Genomic DNA, 7,952 nt, shown 5'->3' on the forward strand with positions numbered 1-7,952 from the left:
CTTTATGAATCTGATTTCCCCATGTGTTCAGTGAAATGTTTCTCATGTTGTGGAATTCATCAAAGTACATCTTCCAAAAATGAGAGATAGTACAAAGCATTTAGTAATAGAGATAATGTGTTAGTCTTCTCAGACTGCTATAACAAAATACCACTACTGGGTGGCTTAAACAACAGAAATTTATTTTCTCACAATTTGGCAAGATCAGAGCGCTAGCAAGGTTTGTGTCTTGTGAGAGCTCTTACCTAGGGTTGCAGACAGCTGGTTCTTTGTATGTGCTTAATGGCCTTTCCTTAGTGCATGGGGGCATGGGGAGATGAAAAGAAGGGAGAGAGAGAACTCTCTGGTGTATCTTCTATAAGGACCCTAATTTTATTTTATTTTTAATTTTTTTAAAGATTTTATTTATTTATTTGACTGAGAGAGAGCGCAAGTAGGCAGAGTGGCAGGCAGAGGGAGAGGGAGAAGCAGGCTTCCCGCTGAGCAGGGAGCCCGATGCGGGGCTTGATCCCAGGACCCTGGGACCATGACCTGACCCGAAGGCAGATGCCTAAGGACTGAGGCACCCAGGCGCCCCAAGGACACTAATTTTAGCACATTAGGGCAGGGCCCCACCCTATTACTTCATTTAACCTTAATTCCTTATAAGCCTCATTTCTAAATATAGCCACATTGGAGGGTTAGGCCTCAGTATATCAATTTGGGTGGGTGGGGCTGTAAATATTCAGTCTGCAAAAGTAGTTTCTTTTCTTTCTTTCCCTTTTTTTTTTTTTAAAGACTAATTTGGATAGATGTGGATTTCATTGACCTATCATAAGGCAATGGTGAATCTGCACAATTGGTGGCAGTTTATATAAACTGCCAAGATAGTTCTTAGGAGATGAACTAGTACCTTAAATGAGAAAAAGAAACCTTTTTTGGTCACAGATGATCCCTGTGAGAGTCTATAGTATGGGGGAGAGCTTTCTCAGTAGGAAAATTACCTGGGAGTTCTGAGGGAACCCCTCAGCCCTGCATCTTAGCCAGAGGTTTGGGTGTGGAATAGTGATAGTGGCAATTCCATGACAATGGATGCACAGAAAGTATTGATCAATTCCTACCATTTATTTGTCACCCTGGCTTTGATCTTGATTCTTAGTTGCAGTCACAATGGTTCTCTTCCGAACTAGAACAGATCTCCAAATGCCTATCATTTTGTAATTTCTCACTCTATAAAAAATGGAATTTTGAAACATTATTTATAAGAATATATAATGTGTTTTTATTTTGTCCTTTTTTTCATATTTTATTCATTTAGTAGAAATGAAATGCAAAAGGACTCAATCCCATTTTCTTCATACTAGGGCCTTTTGAAGATTATGTCTTAATTATACTACCATAGTTTCAATACACATATCTCAGTGTATTTTGCAACCTGTCTTTTGGATGTATTTTCAGCAGCTGCCACCATTAGTGATTTCAATTATGTATCCATGGAATCATGTGGATGCCCTTATTACAGTGTGTTTTTTAAAGAAAAAAAAAGACTAATGAAATAGTAATAGAGAGACAATAATGGAGGATGTAAAATGGCATATAACCACCAACTTTTTACTTGATATTGCTACTAAAATGAACTTCCTCTCTAACTAATTTGTCCTCCACATATATATGCAGGTTTGTTTTTCTTCTGTTTTTCCTGTCCTTCACTAATATAGCATTAAAACATTACATGAATTGCTTTGGTGATGTTAAAAAAAAAAAAAAAAATTTACATTTAAGTAACACTGTTTCCCTATTTTTCCATCTGAGCTGCTCTTTTTTTTTATTTAAACAAATTTTAATTGAGATGTAATTGATATATAACATTGTATTTGTTTCAGGTGTACAACATAATGATTGGATTTTTGTATATATTACAAAATGATTATCACAATAAATGTACTTAATATCCATCATCTCACATAGTTATACGTATTTTTCTTATGAGAATTTTTAAAATCTACTCTCAGCAACTTTCATATATACGATATAGTATTATTAACTGTAGTAACCATGCTATAAGTTATATCCCTAGGCTTTATTTGTCTTATAACTGGAAATTTGTACCTTTGAACACCTTTACCTTTCACCCACCCTCCTACCCCCTGCCTTTGGCAACCAGGTAGTTTCTGATTATGGAAGCTTTTATATGCCAAGCTAAAGAATGTATTATGCTGTGGGTAAAAGGAATGTGTAGATAAAGCAGTGAAATTTTATCATCACTATTGAAAAACAATCTGAAAGATGTATATATCCTACTGATAAGATCTCTTTCTTTATGATGAATTTAAAATATCCACTGAATATAGAAAGAAGAATAGTGCTAGTAGAGGCCAGAGTCTACATTGGTGTAATTTTGGAAACTTGTCCAGGGACTGTGTTTCAGATGTTTTAGACATCATTTTAAAGAACTGTCAATCCACTCTCATTAGAACTGAATTCAGAAATTCAGTTTTTTATTCTGAATTTTTAAATTCAGAAATTTAAATGGAGGGATAATACTAGTTTGAATCAAAATGCAACTTCTGACATTCATTAAAAATCACATGATTCTGTGTAGTGAGATAAAAGTCAAAAGAAGAGTATGATTATGGGATCTTATTCTACAGCAGGGGAAAGTAATTTATAGAAAGCTCATGTCTAGTTTTTTTCCTGGAAGAAATCGTAGTCCCTTGTAGGTTTAGTTACAGTTTTTGCTATCTGATACCCATTATGTAGCTCTTTCTTCCTTTCTCCAAATAGATTCTGTCCTCAGCAGTAATAATACCTTATAGTTACACCATGTATTTTCTGGGCTTCTTCCACATTTACTATGCCCTTTATTTTTAGAATCAGTCTTTCAGAGAGCAGGTTATATTCATATATTGCAGATGAATAAAAACAAGATCAGTTAAGTTAAATATCTTCCTGGAGTCACCTGTTAAATAGGTGCCTGTACTGAATATAAATCACATGGTTTTTGATACTTAATTCAGTGTCCATTCCACCACAGTCACTAAAGAATTTAGAATTTTCCCATTGGCATGGGAACTCTTGAGCTAGTGCAGACTGCTCTTCTACTCCACTGTTTAAATCAGTGATTTTCAAACTTTATCCCATAGGACCCTAAAGTTCTTGGTAGGTCTGTTAGGGAACACATGGCATGAGATTGGGATCTGAGGGGAAATCTATATGGGAAGGGGCACTCCTTCAACCAGAGCTGCTCCACTTTTATCTGTTTTATATTGTTTAAGATGACCTCGGAGTTTAGCTATGGGAATAAAGGCAATACTTAATCAGCCCTTGTGAGTGATCAGATTAAACATTCAAAACCCACAGGCTTTTAAAGATGAAGCCTATTTATTAAGAGGTCCGTAGACAAGAAAGAAATAGTATCATCAACTAGTGGTCTCTACTCCCTTACCTGTAATTTTCCATCCTTAATTATGATGGATATGATGGATAAATATCTCCTGTTATAATATGGCTTGACTACCACTGACCAACTTTAGTAACTTGCTCAAGGAAAAGCCAAATATAAGTAGCCAAACTTGTTTCAGAGTTGTATTTGGCTTTCCCTTGAACAAGCTACTAAAGTTGGTCAGTGGTAGTCATTCAGAGAAAGACAAATATCGCATGATTTCACTTATATGTGGAATCCAAAAAACAAAACAAAAGAATAAACAAACAAAAAGCAGAAACAGACCCACAAATACAGAGAACTGATGGTTGCCAGAGTGGGAGGGCATGGGAGTGGGCAAAATGGTTAAAGAGGAGTGGGAGGTACAAGCTTCCAGTTATGGAAAGAATAAGTCACAGGAATAAAAGGCATGGCATAGGGAATATAGTCAATGGTATTGTTTTTTTTTATTATTATTATGTTATGTTGATCACCATACATTACATCATTAGTTTTTGATGTAGTGTTCCATGATTCATTGTTTGCGTATGCAGTGCTCCATGTAGAACGTGCCCTCTTTAATACCCATCACCGGGCTAACCCATCCTCCCACCCTCCTCCCCTCTAGAACCCTCAGTTTGTTTTTCAGAGTCCATCGTCTCTAATGGTTCATCTCCCCCTCCGATTTCCCCTCCTTCATTCTTCCCCTCCTGCTATCTTCTTCTTTTTTTTTTTTGCTGAGCAAAATAAGTCAATCAGAGAAAGACATGTATCATATGACCTCATTGATATGAGGAATTCTTAATCTCAGGAAACAAACTGAGGGTTGCTGGAGTGGTGGGAGGTGGGAGGGATGGGGTGGCTGGTGATAGACATTGGGGAGGGTATGTACTGTGGTGAGCGCTGTGAATTGTGCAAGACCTGTACCTCTGAAACAAATAATACATTATATGTTAGTGGATGGTATTGTAATAGTGTTGCACAGTGACAGATGGTACCTACACTTGAGGTAAGCACAGCATAACATACAGAGTTGCTGAATCATCGTGTTGTATTCTTGAAACTAATGTAACGTTTTGTGTCAACTATACAAAAAAAAAAAAGTGGCATCCAAATAAAAAATACATTGTAGTAGTGCCAGCAATGATCAGGCTCACTCCCCTTACAGTATTTTCCCATCACTTTGGTTGTGGTGAGCAAGTCTCTCTGCTCCTTACTGGTTCATCTCACCTAGAGCTGCTAGATCCGCAGTGGAGGCTCACTCCTAATTCCCTTATTCACTTCCAGTGCTAACACATTGGAAATAAGGATGCATTTCTTTTTGGCTCAACTGTTTTATCATGTTTGATAAAGCAAGGTTTTCTAACAGTAAAATGAAAGATACTGGGTTTTATATACATCCATTATTATTATCACATAATATGTTTGCTTTTTCCTCTTGTACCACATATCAATTTGTGTTCAAATTACCACCTAAAATGTTTTTAGTATTGGGGTGCCTGGGTGGCTCAGTCGGTTGAGCGACTGCCTTCGACTCAGGTCATGATCCTGGAGTCCCAGGATTGAGTCCTATGTCGGGCTCCCTGCTCGGTGGGGAGTCTGCTTCTCCCTCCGACCCTTGCCCCTCTCGTGGTCTCTCTTTCTCACTCTCTCTCTCTCAAATAAATAAATAAATAAAATCTTTAAAAAAATGTTATTAGTATCATGGGATATAAAGCTGTAGGAAGGCTAAAGGGAATTTAGGAATTTTGAGACTAAAAGGGATTTAGGAATTTTGCTTTTTAAAAATCAAACCTTTTGGGGCATCTGATGGTTTAGTCAGTGAGCAGCTGGCTCTTGGTTTCGGCTCAGGTCATGATCTGGTGGGTGTGAGATTAAGCCCCTCATCAGGCTTCCTGCTCAGCAGGGAGTCTGCTTGAAGGATTCTTTTTCTTCCTCTCCTTCTGCCCCTCCCCCCACTTCTGTGCACGCGCACGCGCGCACACACACACACACACACACACACATATGCTCTGTCTCTGTCTCTCTAAAACAAATAAATAGGGGCACCTGGGTGGCTCAGTTGGTTAAGCAACTGCCTTCGGCTCAGGTCATGATCTCAGGGTCCTGGGATCGAGCCCCGCATCAGGGTCCCTGCTCGGTAGGAAGCCTGCTTCTCCCTCTCCCACTCCCCCTGCTTGTGTTCCCTCTCTCGCTGTCTCTCTCTGTGTCAAATAAATAAATAAAATCTTTAAAAAAAACAAACAAACAAAACAAATAAAGCTTTAAAAAAGTAAATAAAAAATCACAACTCTTAGGAATTTTTATATTATAACAAAGTAATCTACAAAACAAATTCTTTCTTCACATTAGCTTATATTGTGAACCTGAGTAGATGTATCCATGGGTAATGTAGTGTAGTAGAAAGGTCATGGACTTTGGTGTCATTATAGGCAGTCCAACATCCAGTCCTAACTTGTTACATGACTTGAGGGACATTGCTTACCTTCCCTGAGTTTCCTGAAGTTACTGGAAGGGTTAAACGAGATAGTACTTGGTATGTAGTATATAGTGTTTATTAATATTTGTCTTTTGTTTTTTTCCTAGATTAGATTATTCTCATTTTCTAGAGAGAAATGGGTTCAAGTAAGGGCCATTACCAGTACCAGGACAACAATGCCTGCTTTGCTTGATTAGCAGCCCTTTTTGGAACTGTGCCATTGTTGTATGTCTGCAGGATGTTTTCTGCAGTAGATTAGAATGAAATCCTGTCTGTCCTTACAGAAAAGAATCACAGTGTTTTTAATGAGTTGGTAACTCATAGACATAATGCATGTGATATTTTTCAAGAGGGACAGCCTTCAATAAATTGAGGTAGGAATAGTAGAGTCCCCTAATCCTCGTTCTACCTATGCCCTGGTATTAGGAGGTGGAAGGAAGTTCTCCAGTTTTGGTGGAAGAAGGGGGAAATTTTCGACATCCTGCACTAGAAATTGAACCATAGCCAATATTTCTGTAACTCCACATATTTACATTTTATGTAAATAGAAGTCTTTCAGTGGTGACTTGGGGCTTTGGAGCATAAATTCAGATTTTCTCATCTCCCTTGGAGATTCCTGGGATTGCACTGAATTTTCAGGATGATCTTTTGAAATATAAATTAGATATATTTCTCTTCTGACTAAAATTGTTCAGTGCCTTCTTATCACAGAATTAAATCTTTACCACAACCTGTAAGACTCTATATGGTCTGGCCCCTCGGTTTTCTCCATACTATTCCACCTAAAGTTACTGTAGCCCAACTCTCCAGTTACCCTCTTTTATATTATCCTGTTGTGTCATTTTCATGGCACTTTTATTATTAAAATTGTCTTCTTTATATATTTGTTTATATATTTACTGTCCATGTCCTCCCTCTAGAATGTAAGCTTCTTGTATCCTCAAGGTCTAGAATAGAGCCTATCATTCAATAAATATTGAATGTGAATGAACTAACTTATAAATAAGTCCTTATGTTACTTTAGCCCACACACAAAGAATCCTTAAACTTTAGGAAGCACACATGAAGCACAGAGATTTTAGTAGATGAAATGCATGTTTATTCTCTGGTCTTAGAGCTCTGATAGATTTTTCTCCCTGAGTGTATGTAATGTTTTCGTCTCCTAAAAGCTTTTATTCTGATTACATTTAAATGGGGATAGTGTTTCAGTCTTTCCATTTAAATTGTGGGCTTTTGAAGTGATTTGTTGTTTTTCTAGGCCAGTTGATTATGTCATTATAAATACTTTTAGTAAAAATACAGATGACTTACAACACTGTAATGAGAATGCAGTTTAGTAAAACATCTGTAAAACTGCAGGAAAGTGGTTTCTTGTCATTTTTATAACTATCATATATATTGATATATAAGCTCAAATGTCTAGATTTTGCTATTTATTTTAATAAAACTACTTTTGTTTTTGTTTAGTCATTATTATCTTTTACTTAAATATGTCAAGTCTTAAAAGAAACTATTATTTAAACATAAATGACCAATTCTCATTAACAATAAGAATGGCTCTTGAAATTTTGAGGGAAAGTGCCTGGAATAGTATACATTGTAATAATTATGCTAGTGTTCTAGATTAACAGACTACAGATAATGTGACATAATTAATCTGAGATCACATCTTCTCATATCCATAGTATATAAATAAGAATATGTAGAGATTTGACTTTTTTCCTAAGCATTAAAGATGTGGAGTTTTTGAATCAGCAGAAACCGGTACTTATCCATAGTAGGGTCCAGTAAATGTGTATTAAATTAATTGAAAAATACTTTCATGAGTATTTTATAGTTTTCTGAGTACAGATTTGTTGCCTCTTTGGTTAGATTTATTCCTGGGTATCTTATGGTTTTGGGTGCAATTATAAATGGGATCGACTCCTTAATTTCTTCTGTCTTGTTGTTGGTGTATAGGAATGCCACTGACTTCTGTGCATTGATTTTATATCCTGCCACTTTACTGAATTCCTGTATGAGTTCTAGCAGTTTTGGGGTGGAGTCTTTTGGGTTTTTCACATAAAGTATCAT

This window comes from Leptonychotes weddellii, chromosome 4, assembly GCF_054177405.1.
Source record: "Leptonychotes weddellii isolate Sample4059 chromosome 4, ASM5417740v2, whole genome shotgun sequence".
In the NCBI taxonomy this organism is placed as follows: Eukaryota; Metazoa; Chordata; class Mammalia; order Carnivora; family Phocidae; genus Leptonychotes; species Leptonychotes weddellii.